This window comes from Cavia porcellus, unplaced genomic scaffold, assembly GCF_034190915.1.
Source record: "Cavia porcellus strain 051 isolate PalLab524CR breed Dunkin Hartley unplaced genomic scaffold, mCavPor4.1 scaffold_21, whole genome shotgun sequence".
NCBI classification, from domain to species: domain Eukaryota; kingdom Metazoa; phylum Chordata; class Mammalia; order Rodentia; family Caviidae; genus Cavia; species Cavia porcellus.
In genome coordinates, this window is record NW_026947504.1 from 65,032,577 (window position 1) to 65,047,170 (window position 14,594).

The 14,594-nt window shown below is 36.9% G+C and overlaps 1 protein-coding gene across 1 annotated transcript in view; it reads left to right on the top strand.

Annotated features, from left to right (window-relative positions):
• The first annotated feature begins 15 nt into the window (after nt 1-15).
• Nucleotides 16-14,594, top strand: part of Trim13 (tripartite motif containing 13) — a 94,450-nt gene continuing 79,871 nt past the window's right edge. The window contains exon 1 of the mRNA XM_003477489.5: nt 16-123. The gene's annotated coding sequence lies outside the window, so the exon portion shown is untranslated. The remainder of the gene's footprint in view (nt 124-14,594) is intronic.

The window sequence follows — 14,594 nt, forward strand, 5'->3', positions numbered from 1 at the left end:
GCGGGACTAGTGCCGTGACAGTGAAAGGGGCGTGGCGGACTGGCGTGCAATAGACACTGTGCGCCTGCGCATCGGGTCATTTTCTGCCGGGGCGGCCTCTAGCCGGTCCCCTCACGTTGACAGGTGAGTGATGCCCTTCTAGGATCTTCGGGGTTCTCCGATGCTGTGGGCGTTTTGTTTTGTTTTGAGACTGGTGTGTTGTGGGGGGTGCCTCGCTAAATTGGGCAGGCCGTGCTCCAGCTCCTGGGAAACAGCGCTTACGCTGTTTTCGCCTCAGCTCCTGGAATAGCTGGTACTACTGGCGCGCATCACCGCGACTGGCTGGATGCTGTGTTTTAAAAATTGCTTTTCTACTTCTTTATTTTTTGAGTAGACTGACAGAAGCAGATCGGCCTGTGTGTGTGTGGGGGGGGGGGGGCTGACAAAAATGCTCCCTGAGGTTTTCCTTCCTGGCCTAGAGCTGAAAGAGCCGAGCCTGCACTGAGGCTCCGCACGCCTCCTCGTGGCTGGATCTGAGGCTCCTACTGGCGCCACGAGAGCGTGGGTTGGTGGCTGCGCTACGTGCTTGCACCCGGGCTCTGCGTGGGCCCGGTAACATTTTCTTTGCGGACAGCGCTGTCCTGGTCCGCGGGAGCTGGTCCGGGGAGGGAATCTCTGGGTAGGGCGGCTCTGGATGGCCTCTTCCAAGCTCTCTCCGGTGCAGAGGGCTCCCGGGAAGCCAAAGGAACCCCGGAGGCAGTGGGAAAGCTGCCAGGTCCTCTCAGGTAAACCCTCGGTTCCTAGGGTCTGCTCCTGCAGGCCCCCGTAACCCTCACTTGGCATCTCCTAGACCGTCCTCCGGTGGCAGATTTTGCGTCCATAGCGCTTGGCGTCTGGATGGCCTCTAAAATTAACCTGACTCAGACCTCTGTTCCTAGATCATCGTTAAGGCTTCTTTGGAGTTCAAGTCCCGAGAAACCAGTTCTAACGTCCCACTTATTAAGTAATGGATTCGCATACGTAACTTTTTAGTCACCTGAGTACAAATATCCTTTGTGGAGGAATTTTTATCCATAGAATGAGGAAGAGTTTTCTGTCCAAATGATATTTTAACTACAGTTAGTTTTGTTAATAATCCAAATTTTGTGCTTTGAGGTTTAGTGACTGAAGAATTAATAGTCAGGATGACTATTAAACTGGTTGAGGGTCACCTCTACCCTGGATGCCTACGAAGTACTTTGTTGGTAATCATTTTACACATGAAATTTTCTTTCATTGAAAATTTTGACTTATTTTGGAAATTTAGCTAGTATTTGGGTTGTCCCCAACCCTCTCTCACCCTCCTAGTTATTCCGTACATCATAAAATGTTGAAGAGAAAATTTTTCTCCTGCCTATGAATTCTGTCTATGAATTCCAGTACATGAATTCTTGCAAGATTTAAAGGTTGATATTGTTCCCATTTTATAGATGATGAAAATATGCTTACAAAGATTAAATAAATTATACAACATTAAATAAGGATGAAATATATAAGGTAGGGCTCAAATTCATTCTGACTTTTTAAATTTTTATTTTTTGAGACAGAATTTCACTATGCAGTTCAGGTTGGCTTTGAACTCACAGTGATCCTTCTGCCTCAGCCTCCCAGAGCTAGGGTCACAGGTGTGCACCACCATGCCCAGCATCATTCTCTTAAGCCTGTATTTGCTCAGGTAGATAGTGTTGCCTCTCAAATTCTGAAGTTCTAACTTGTAATTAATGCAGTAATCTTCTGAAATTGTCTCTCATTTCAAAATGCAGATATGCACTTTTTTTAATGTTTCATTAATCTTCACATAGGATAAATTTACCAGGGTTAATTGTAATCACTTAACCTCTGAGTGTTCTGAATTAATTCTCAGCAATAAACAAATAAAACATAAGTTTCAAGACATAAGACAATAAATGAAACATAAGTTGTAAAATTTTTGTTCTGGGACATCAAAGTGGTACGTGAATTAGATGTGTAATAAACATTTAGGGCATTCAAGTCAGTCCCATCTTCAGTGACAGCCAGTTGATTGACTGTGAATTGGCTACTAATGAAGAAGACAGAAGTGCCCTAGTGTTTCCTGGATGGAAAAGTAATTTGCTGGGGCACTGCCCAGTGCGCTTTGCCTCCACTGTTGAAATTCAAGTGCACTCAGCAGAATGAAACAAGCAAAGTGGTTAGATATTGCAACGGACTTCCCTGTGCTGGAAAATGAATGCCATCCCTCAGCTTGCAGGCATTTTGCTTCTCCTATCTGGGATTCTATTACCCTCTTTATTACTTTCAAAAGAGTTACCCTTTCTTTCTTGAAAAGCACAGTGTTAAAGATACCTTGACAGTCTTTCACAGCTATTACTAAGTAACAACACAAGTAACAAAAAGTTTCTCAATAGTTAGTTAAAAGGTCATTTATCTAAGTCAAAAAAAGTAACAAAGAATGACTACTGGGGGGAAAAAGTCTGACTGCTTCAGTAACAAGTGCCAGGAACTGTAAAACTGATAAGACAATAATATAAAGCACATGTTTCAGAGCTGATTTGAACATCATGCTCAGCAGTTTCATAATTCTTTTTAATAGCAAGGAGACACTTATTAATAAATTTCACACTCTACTGCATCATTCAAAATGGTTTATTTCTTAAAAACTCATTGATCGCTTTCTAAGACGAATACTTTTTCTTGGAGTAATTCTAAACCATGTTTTTGCTCCTTGAAAAATCATAAACATTACAAACACCTGATACATCTGAAAACTGACATGTTCCTAGAAATTTCATCTATTCATTATTAGAATCGGTAACTGACTTTTATGTTGTGGTTATTATTTCCAGCACTGATTTAAGTGCTTTTTGAAATGAATTTAATCCTTGGAACAACACTGCAAAGGAAAAAATTGTCTTTCACCTTACAGATGAGGAAATTGAGGTAAAAAAAGATAAAACATATACCCATGGCCACATATAATGAGAAATAAAGCTTGAGTTCAAACTCAGGCAGTCTTGCTTTTTGGTCTGTGTTCTTAAATATTAATTATAAATACAAATGTATATAAATATATGCTTTGTAAATATATATATAATATTTAAAATATGTATATATTTTTGCTATACTGAATATTGAACCCAGGAATTGGGGCATGCTAGGCATGTGTGCTACCACTAAATAATATCCCCAGCCCCTAGGGTGCTACATTTAAGAATAAAGACCTAATTTTTATTTGTTTCCTTCTATTCTTTTACCTTAGATGTTGACATTTAAATTTACCAGGGTTAATTGTAATCACTTAACCCCTGAGTATTCTGAATTAATAAGTATATAAACTAGATATACTCAACAATAAAAAATAAATAAAAATAACTAGAATTTGTTTTGTGCTAGGTTGCTATTAGTTGGCTTGGAGTTCTGCACTGTTATTGGCACCTTTGAATGTTTTTCAGAAGTGTCTTTTGTGGTATTATCTGAGCAAAGGAAGAGATATTTAGTACTTTGTTAAACCATCAGTTTTTAGGCACAACACTTAAGGCTTGTGGCTTGCCTACAGTTCTAGCTACTTTCTCATTGGGGAGGCACAATATCCACCATCCAAAACTGACAAAAGGTTTATTTTGGCTCACAGTTTGTAGAGGTTTCAGCCCATAGTCAGCTAGCTGCAAGGCCATGTGGCACGGCAGAAGAAAATTGCTCATGGCAAGGTGGGCCGGAATCAGAGAGCAATTGAGGAGGGAGGGAGGGAGACAGACCTGATAGGCCATCACCGGGATGATCCAACCATCTCCTAAAAGCCCCACCTGTGAGCACTTGAGGCTTTAGGAGATATCTAGATATAGACCACAAAACCAACAAAAGGGTGATGAGAAGGGTTTTGTACAAAGTTTGTATGGCCCAAAATAAGACTATAACCTGGTATTTTGAGAGGAAGTTTGGAAAAACACTAAGCTATATTAAATAGCTCAAGTAAGTTTTCCAAATCATCTGAGACATTCAAGTGGTTCTGTATTTTTGGACTACAGTAGAACCAGGGGGTGAGAAGTCACCATATACAGATTATAAAATTTAAAAGCATTTGACATTTGCAGAAGAGATCGTCAGGGAAAAAAAAAACCTGATATATGTGTTATATTTTCAGGAAAACAAAATTTCATTTATGTTATTGAAGTTGTGAAAAAGATCTTAAAATGTTTCCAGTAACCAGGAAGGGCACATGAGTTATAAGTTAAAATGTATCCAACATTACTAATTTGAATTATGTATAAGGTCATTTAGTGTCACAATTTTATTTTGGGAAATATAAAAATTTTTTCAAAAGATTATACCTATAGTTCTAATTACTTGAAACCTATTTTCTCAATAGTTTTGTATATCAATAACCCAAATTCAGAGATTATCAGAAACTTCATGTTGAGAACAAACTATCATACTCTACCTATGTACATGTATCTATGGCTGCAACTATGGTACTGGATAGGGTTCGTGTGGTTCTGAGGAACTAGTAAGCCACTGTAATTTGCAGATTCTGTAACCTGAATTACAGGGACAGTGAGACTACCTAAAATTCTTGGTGAAAGTTTATAAAATTGTAAACTGGGGCTGGGAATGTAGCTCAGTATTAGAGAATGTTCTTAGAGTAGACACACTGTTTGATCACTTGCACTATAAAATCAAACCAAAACTCTAACGTACTTGAAAACTGCTTTAAAAATCCACTGTGAATTAATAGCAGTGAGAAGATGTTCCAGAGTATGTTCTGGCTGAGAGAACTTAATGAAGGAGAATGAACCTACAAAGAATTGAACAGGATTAAACTTTTTAAGTATTTTATCTTTTCCAGATGTTTAGCCAATACTTTAAGAATGATTTTGTATTTCTTTCCAAAAAGGGAAACTTCCTATTTGTATGTATGAAATCTAATATCTAATGCAGATATCAGTCTATATGACACATTTGCTATATTCTACAAAAATGATATGAAGCCTTGGAAAGAAAGAAAAAGTTAACATACTTGATTTTGCCTAATTTTTTAGAATAAAAAGTCCATTTTATATGTTCTGAATTCATTGGTGCCTGTTACATAGCAAGCACTTAATAAATATTCATTGCAGGATCAAATGAATGATGCTTCCAAAGTTAAGTAAGTACATTCTAAATATACTTCATATTGTTGTCTAAATATGAAATGTTCTCAGAAGACTCAGTTACCATGTATTGGCTCGATCCTCAGTGCAGCAGTGTTCAGAGGTGAAGCCTGTAGAGGTGACTGGATCATAAGTGGATTAATCCATCAATCCATTTACAGCTGATTGGGAGGTGGGGCCAGTTGGAGAAATAAGTCACTTGGAGGAGTGCCTTTAAAGGGTATGTCGTTACTTTCCTGTCACTTGGATAAAAAGCCTCACACCTGCAATGTAAAGAAGGTTTTTTTTGGTTCATGGTTTCCAAAGAATTTAGTCCATGTTATGTTCACTACAAGGTGGAAATGGCATGGCTGAAGAGTATGGGGGGGGGGGGGAATCTGCTCACCTCCTGCCAAGCAGGAAGCAGAAAGAACAGAACACACCATTTCAGGTCACACTCCCAGTGAGCCACTTCGACCCAGGCCCCGCCTCCTAACAACACATTCAGTTATTGAACTCATCAATGGATTAATCACCTGATGAGTGTAGTGCCCCCGTGATCCATCACATCCAAACAGACTTTTGGGGGACATCTTATTTCTAAACCAGATCCTTTCCAGTGTGATATTTCTGTCTAGTGTATAGAGCTAAAAACAAGGGACTTTGACTGAAACCTCTGAAACCATGAGCCAAAATAAATTTTTCATCCTTCAGTTGTATTTCTCAGATATGTGGACACAGTGACAAAATATCAACCAAAATATTAGCCATATTAATATTAATTAAAATCTAAAAAGTAACGTATAAACTGAAATCTTAGACAAAAGTATCCACATTAAATGCACCAAGATAAGTTTCTATATAAAGGAATCTAAAGTACATATTACTTAAGTGTAAAAGGTTATTAAGATATAATTCACACACTGTAGAATTTAATTTTCAGTATATTGACAAAATTGTGTAACAATTGGCATCACCCCCAAAAGAAACTGCTCATTAATGGCTACTTGTTCCTTTCTAGCCCAGCCACTGGCAACCACTAATTTACTTTCTGACTTTCTAGGTTACCTGTTCTGGACATTTCAGACTGTGTGGTCTTCTAAAACTAGGGCTGTAGCTCAGTAGTCAAGTGCTTCCTAGTGTACATGAGGCCCTGGAATGAGCCCTCGCACCAAACACAAGCAATAAAAGCACATAAATACATGGCTTCCTTGACACAGCATGACTTTTTTAGGGTTCATTCATGTGATAGCATGTATTAGTATTTCCTTTTTTGTCTGTCACTGAGCTATAATTGCCTAGTATAGTACATTTCCTTTTGGGGTCAAATAATATTGTACAGTATAGAAATACCGTATTTTGCTTATGTGTGTGTTAGTTGATGGACATTCAAACTGTTCGTACTCTTCAGGAACTATGAGCAGTGCTACTTGAGCATTCATTGTATAAGTTGTTGGGCAGTGTATGTTTTAAATTCTCTTGGCTGTGTATCTAGGAATGAAATTGCTGGACCATGACAACTTTGTTTAAATGTTTGATTAACTACTTATTTTTCTGAATAGTTGTACCATCTTATAATACCACAATGTATGAGAGTTCCAATTTCTCTACATACTTGCCAATAATTGTTATTATCTGAATTTTTAATTTTAGCCATTGTGTTATGTATGAAGTAGTGTCTCAATGTTTTGATTTGCATTTCCCTATTGATCAATAATGCCAAACAGCTTTCATATGCTTTTTTGGCTATTTGTATATTTTTTGAATAATATCTGTTAATATTTTTTAGCCATTTGAAATTGAGTTACTCATCTTTTTGTACTGGAGTTATAGCGTTTGATATAGATAGAAGTCTTTCATCAGATACGTAATTTGCAAAAATTTTTCTCTCATCCTTTGAGTTGTCTTTCATTTTTTATGACATCCTTTAAGCACAAGAATTTATTTTTTAAAATGAAATAATATTCTTCTCTTTCATGTGCTTTTGTTGTTTGTGATGGTTTTAGTTGCTGCAAAGAATAATCATCTTTGGTTTAATCCTTGTGAATAGGTTAGATTGATTAAGTTTGACTACGTTAGCTTGGTCCACTTAACTGCAGTCGAGAGGACTGGGTGTGTGTCGGGGGGTCATGGAGATGTGACCTTGGGTACTGCGTCTGGCCCCTGGCCCCTTCCTCTCTTGCACTGCCCCTCCTCCTGCCCTGCTTCATGGCTTCTGCCATGAAATAAATAGCTCCGCTCCACTCTGCCCTTCTGCCATCATGTTTCTTCCTTGGAACCAGCAGACCATGGACTGAATCTTCTTAAAACTTGAGCCAAATTAAATTTCTTCCTTTAAGTTGTGAATGGCAATTACTGTATCTAGCAATGGGAAGGCTGACTAATACATCACGTTACTTGGAAATCAATATCAAGACTTTGCAAATACCTGCAGGGATATGGGCTGGAAAGCCTCCTGGGAGTTTTTAAACTAACTTGTAAAAGTGAGTAGCAGAAGCACCAGGTGACTCTGCGACTTGCCCATCTTTAGCTTCCTCACATCCTCTCTACTCTTCAATTTCCAGGTTTCTTCATCCTGTTTTTGGTCTTTACTTTATTGGGAAAATTTCTTTGACCCGCTAGTTCTCAGCCTCATTAGACATAACTAATAGTAACATCTCCCTAACTCTCCTGAAATGCTATTCAAAGATGTCTACACAGACAATTTCAAAGAAATCAGTAGAATCTCATTATAAAATAGGGTAGAATGCATTCATAGTGCTTAGTGCTTAACATACAGTATCCTAGAAATCACATCTTTTGATAACTGTCAGAGAATAGAGAATGGGATACGGACTGGGAACAGAAACTAGGACAAAAGGCTAAAGGAAAGCGTGTGGTAGACTTTTCAGGGTAGTGTTCTGTAGGTGTGAAAAAATGTCTAGGCATGGTAGACGTGCCTTTAGTTCCGCTATTCAGAATCTGAGGTAGGACAATCACAGTTTTGAGGCCAGAGTGCACAACTTTATGAAACTGTGCCCTGAAATTAAAAATAATTAGGGGTAAGAATGTTGCTCAGTGCTCGCTGAGTTCAATCCCCAATACTATACTTTAAAAAATGAAAGAATTTTAGAAAAACTCAAATAAACAATGTTTATAATATTCATATGACACTAAATATATATACAGATATATGATAAATAATCACAATAATATAAAATTTTTTATGTTTTATTTTTTGGTCTCTTTGAGACAGGGTCTTGCTACGCAGTTTCAGGCTGGCCTTGAGCTCACTTTGTAAGCCAGGCTGGTCTTGTACTCACCATGATCCTCCTGATTCAGTCTCCTAGGTGCTGGGATTATGGGTGTGCACCACTCTAGAGGACACTGGTGATTTTGTTTTGTTTTGTTTTGCAGTACTAGGGTCTTTACACTGAGGTGCATCCCCAGTCTTTTTTTATTTTTTATTTTGACACACGGTCTTCCTTAGTTGTTAAGGTGACCAGAATAGGCTTGAATTTGTGACCCTCCTGCCTCTGCCCCCTAAGGTACTAAATTATAGGCATGTGCCAACGTGCCCAAATATATTGAAAAGATGTTATATAATTTAATATTTTGACTTCAATATTTAATTGTTATTGAATCAAAAAAATTTTATAATAGTACTGAATAGTGAACAAAGCCTTTTAAAATAATTTTTTTGGCAAACTTGGAAAAGTAATTTAAGTGTCAAAAGTCTTAATTATCATTCCAGTTTGTGACACGATCTATCATCTATTATTCACAGATTTTGAATTTTAAGACAGAGGTTAAAAATACTATCATTCCTACCTGTGAGGAGGAATAATGATCCCTAAAATCTCCATGTCTTAAAGCCAGAATCTATGAATATGTCACCTTACATGATCAAATCTGGTAATGTAACTCATTTTATTTTATTATCTTATGAAAGACAATTAGCATTTTTGAGTGATTTCTAACATGATTTGAGGAGGAAAAGCTTATTGGCTTATTAGTTTTAAAATTTTAATTTGCCTAAGCCTGGCAGTTGGTGGAGCACGTGCCTGCCACATGCAGGTCCTGGGCACAATCCTTAACAACACACACACACACACACCTCAGTACTAGAAAAATTACAGAAAGTGACTAAACATGACCAGCTAGACCCATGTAGTCTTAGTTGTTAGAAAGAAGAGAGGGATATTAGCACTATTCCCTCCGTGTTGGTCGGTGAGAACATCTAGGAGAGAAGAAAGAGGTTGTACATTTGTCTTTACTTTAACTTGAGACCATCTGAAATTTAAGAGCAACAAATAATCATTCTCCTGGATCTAATTAACAGAGTTATTGAGATAATGTTCATGGGAATTCTGTTTACCTCCAACATAATTCCACCAATAAGTTCTCCCCAGCTACGTTAAGCAGTAGTTGAAACACATTAAACTCTAACACTTGTATTATCTTTTTCTCTTTAAAATTAAAATACTCCTAAAAACTTAGGAGGAGACCTGGGTATGTTGGTGCATACCTGATATCCCAGCTTTCTGGAAGGCTGAGGTAGAAGGATCTCAAATTTAAGGCCAGCCTTGGTGCTTAGCTAGACCTCATATAAAAATAACAAGGGGTGAGATGTAGCTCAGTGGTAGAGTGTACAGAGGTTCAAGCTCCAATACCAAACAACAAAATAAAACAAAACAAACCCAAAACAACAACAAACTCATGAAGGGATCGGGCATGGTAGAATACTTACTCAGCATGCACAAGGCTTTGTGTTCAGTTGCAGCGACACCACATACAATTATCGGGAAATTTTTGAAGTGATAGGAATGTTCTGTACTTGATAGGGATTTGGGATACACAGGTGTAGGCATGTATTACAAGTTAGGAATTTGCAGCTGAGCGTGGTAGTACGTACCTCTCAAGGTGCCAGGAGTTAGAGTTATGAGGACTTATGGTTTCTGTGACAGTGATACCTTAGTCAAGCCAATAAAGTAGCTTGTGATTAAGAATTGACTACATTAACTACAGAAGATCAGCACCCTAGAATAAACTGTGTTCAGATCCCTTCCTCTTTCAAAGTGAATTTGAGGACAACTCTTGAAACTGGATTAACATAACTCAATCTTTACATCTCTGTTCTATTAGTTTGAATACCTATGAGAGATTGAAATATATTTCTCTGATAGGGCTTCCGAAAAGTTCATTGCATACGACCTACTCCAGAGTCACTGTATATTTTCTGCATTTTTCTTTTGTTGTTAAGAAAAACAGTAGGATAAAATAAATAAACAGATAAATGTGTGTATTCACAGGTATATCACTCTGTCCAAAAGCTAAATACATATTTGTATGTTTAGATATGTGTGTATATGCACATACAAAGCTATTGAAAAATACATTTACAACTGAAATTCTTGAAACCACTAGTTTGTTCCAGAAATTCCATTCTAATACATGGTGGTGTACACCTATAATCCCAGCACTTGGGAGGCTAAGGTAGGAGGACCAACATGAGTTCGAGGCCAACCTGGACTGTATAGGGAGTTCAAGGCCAGTCTGAAATACATAGCAAGACCACGTCGCAAAAGACAAAACCTCTAGGAATTCTGTTCTGAAAAATAGTGACTTAACATTTAATACATAATTTCTAGATGATCACAAAAGGCATAAAGAACTCCTATTTCTTTTACAAATTAGTCAGGCCAAACTTATGAAAACCATGAGTTTTGTGTATTCAGCACCATTTGAATGTATTTATCTAGCATCCTAACCACTCTCACTGGTGTGGACCAGCAACAAAATGCTGATTAGCATATCTAACGTGAAAGGCACTGAGCAATCCTAAGTTTCATGTGAAACAAAGTAGAGGGTTAACCAACCAACAGACACAATAACAAAGACACAATATCAAAGACAAAGAAAACTGTCCTTACCTTGCTAGAATCTACTACTTGTTATTCTAGTCAACTGATACTTTAATAATTCATGTTATATAAAGGAGTACTAATAAAATAGCGCATTAGATACTTTAATAATTCATAAAAAGTTTTATATGAAGGAGTTTTAATAAAATAATACATTAGAGTTTTATAATTGTATGGAGGATATTCTGTTTACCATAAATATTACTCATTACACAAATATATTCATTATTACATAATCATATTTGTACCTATTGCAAAGATACTCATATTACATTATTACACATTCAATTGTTACATATATACTATTTACTTCTATATAATAGATAAAGCATTGTATTTTAACCATTCTTCAGGATTCATTTTTATGTTAAGGCTATATCACAAAATACTATCTAAACTTCTCCATAAGATGTATGAAATTCTTTTTTTAAAATCCATTTTATTCAAACATAAAAAGAAAGAAAAAAACTACAATAAAATTTCAAAAGCACATCAGTCAGAGGGTAGTAATGGTGTACACATTGTGCATGGTCATCCCCAAGTCATTTACTCAGAGCATAAGACACCTGCCTTCAATTACACGAATAATACCAGTACAAATATTTCTCTTCAGTGAACTTAGAGAAATCAGTAGGATAACTATCTTAACTATTTTTATATACACATGCATGCACATATACATGTTTGTTCTTTTAGCTTGTCACATTAATGAAACTATGTTTGCACATGTGTCTTATTTCACTAATGAGTATGTTCTCAAGGTGCATCCGTTTACCTATAAAATGTCCAGTTTATCCTTTATGGCTGAGTAGTGCTCCATTGTATAAAAATACCACATCTTTTTTATCGATCCCTCAGTTGATGGGCATTTAGGTTGTTTTTAAGATCTGGCTATTATAAACCGCGCTGCTATAAACGTGGGTGCACATATATCACTGTGGTATGATGTTTTTAATTCTTTTGGGTTGAATGGGACCTCCAACCCTAGTTTTTTGAGGAGCCTGTACAGTGTTTTCCACAGTGGGTGCACCAGGGTGCCTTTCCATCAACAGTAGAGTTCCTTTTCCCCTACAACCCCACCACATTTGTTTTGGTTGATTTCTTGATACTAGCTATTCTTTCTGGGATGAGGTGGAATCTCAGTATTGTTTTAATTTGCATCCCTCAAATGACCAGTGATGTTGGACATTGTTTTCACGTATTTATTTGCTGTTTGAATTTATTCATCTGAGAAGTGTGTGTTCATCTCAGATGCCCCTTTTTGGATTAGGTCTTTAAATCTGGGAGGACTGACTTTTTTGAGTTCTTCGTATATTCTCAATAGTAATCCTTTGTCTGAAGAACAGCTGCAAACATTTTCTCCCACATTGTGGGTTGTGTCTTCACTCTGTTGGTGATTTCTCTTGCTGTGCAAAAGCTTTTAAGTAGGGAGACATATATTTGTTGATTCTTTGTAATGTTCCTGTGCAACCTGGGTTTTGTTCATAAAAATCTTTGCCTACATCAGTGTCTTCAAGAGTTTTACCTACTCTGTCTTTCAGCATATTTAAAGTTTCTGTTTTAATATTAAAATCTTTGATCCATTCTGATTTTAGCTTTGTACATGGTGAAAGATATGGGTCCAGTTTTAATCTTCAGCATTTGTAGAGCCAGTTTTTCCAGCACCATTTATTATAGAGGCTGTCTTCCAGTGAATACATTTTTGGCACCTTTGTCAAAGATAAGGTTCTTAGCATGTCTGGAATTGTTTATGCATCTTCCAATCTGTTCCATTGATCATTGAGTCTGTTTTTTAACCACTACCACATTGTTTTTATCACAGTAGCTTTATAGTATAATTTCAAGTCAGGAATTGTGATGCCCCCTGTCTTATCTTTGTTGCCTAGGATTGCCTTTGCTATTCTAGGTCTCTTCTGGTTCCACATGAATTTTAGGATTGTTTTCTCTAATTCTGTGAGATATGCTATTGGGATTTTGATTGGGATTGCACTGAATCTGTATAGCAGTTTTGGAAGTACGGCCATTTTCACTATATTGGTTTTTCCTACCCAAGAGCATGAGTTATCTCTTCATTTTCTAATATCCTCTTCAATCTCTTTTTTCAGAGTACTGTAGTTTTCAATGCTGAGGTCTTTTGTATCCTTTGTTAGATTGAGCCCTAGGTATTTCTTTCTTTCTTTTTTTTGGGGGGGGGGTGCTATTGTAAAAGGTGTTGTTTCCCTGATTTCTCTCTCAGTGAGTTTATTATTTGTGTACAGAAATGCTATTGATTTTTGAATGCTGACTTTGTAACCACCTACGTTACTGAATTTGCTTATTAAATCTAGAAGTCTTTTGGTGGAGTTTTTGGGGTCTTCTAAATAGAGTATCATGTCATCTGCAAATAATGATGAACTTCTTCCTTTCCTATCTTTATTCCTTTTCTTTCTTCTTGCCTAGTTACCTCTGCTAAAGTTTCCAGGACTATGGTGAATAAGAGTGGAGACAATGGGCATATTTGTCTTGTTGCTGACTTTAGAGTGAAAGCTTTCAATTTTTGTCCATTTAGTATGATGTTGGCTATTGGCTTGTCATAGATGGCCTTTATCAGATTGAGATAAAGATCATCTATTCCAATTTTCTGTAGGGTTTTTATTCTAAGTGGGTGCTAGACCTTTGTCAAAAGCTTTTTTTTTTTCACATCTATTGAGATGAGCATATGATTTTTATCCTTGGCTCTATTAATATGGTATATTACATTTATGGATTTATGTATATTGAAACATCTCTGCAGATCACCTCTTATTAAAAAGTTTCTGCATGTCAAAAGAAATCTCCAGCATAGTGAAAAGAAAACCCACAAACTGGGAAAAAATCTTAGTGACAGACAAGGACTTCTGTCTAAAACATACAAAGAATTTTAAAAAATCAGACCCCCAAAATTCAAAGATCCAATCCAAAAATGGGCATCTGGCGCTGGGGGTTTAGCTCAGTGGCATAAGCACCTGCCTTGCAAGTGTGTGGTTGTGAGCTCGATCCCTGGTACCAATAAAAAAGAGAAAAAAAAAAAAGAAAAAAAAATGGTTTAGGGCTGGGGATTTAGTTCAGCGGCATAAGCACCTGCCTTGCAAGCAGGCAGTCGTGAGTTCGATCCCTAGTACCAATAAAAAAAATAAAATCAGACAAAAATGGGCATCTGATATGAATACACAATTCTCAGATGAATACACAATTCTCAGATGAAGAAATACAAATAGCAAATAAATACGTGAAAAAAATGTTCATCATCATTACTCATTAGAAACATCCCTGCATCCCTGGGATGAATCTCACTTGATCATAGTATACAATGATTTTGATGATTTGCTGCAGTCTGTTTGCCAGTATCTTATTGGGGATTTTTGCATCAATGTTCATTAGGGAAATTGGCATGGAATTGTGTTTCTTAGTTGAGTACTTCTCTGGTTTTCAAATCAGAGTAATGCTTGCTTCCAGGAATAAATTTGGGAGTATTGCTTCCCTTTCAATTTCATTAAAGAGTTTGAGAAGCAGTGGTGTGAGGTCTTCACTAAATTTCTTATAGAATTCA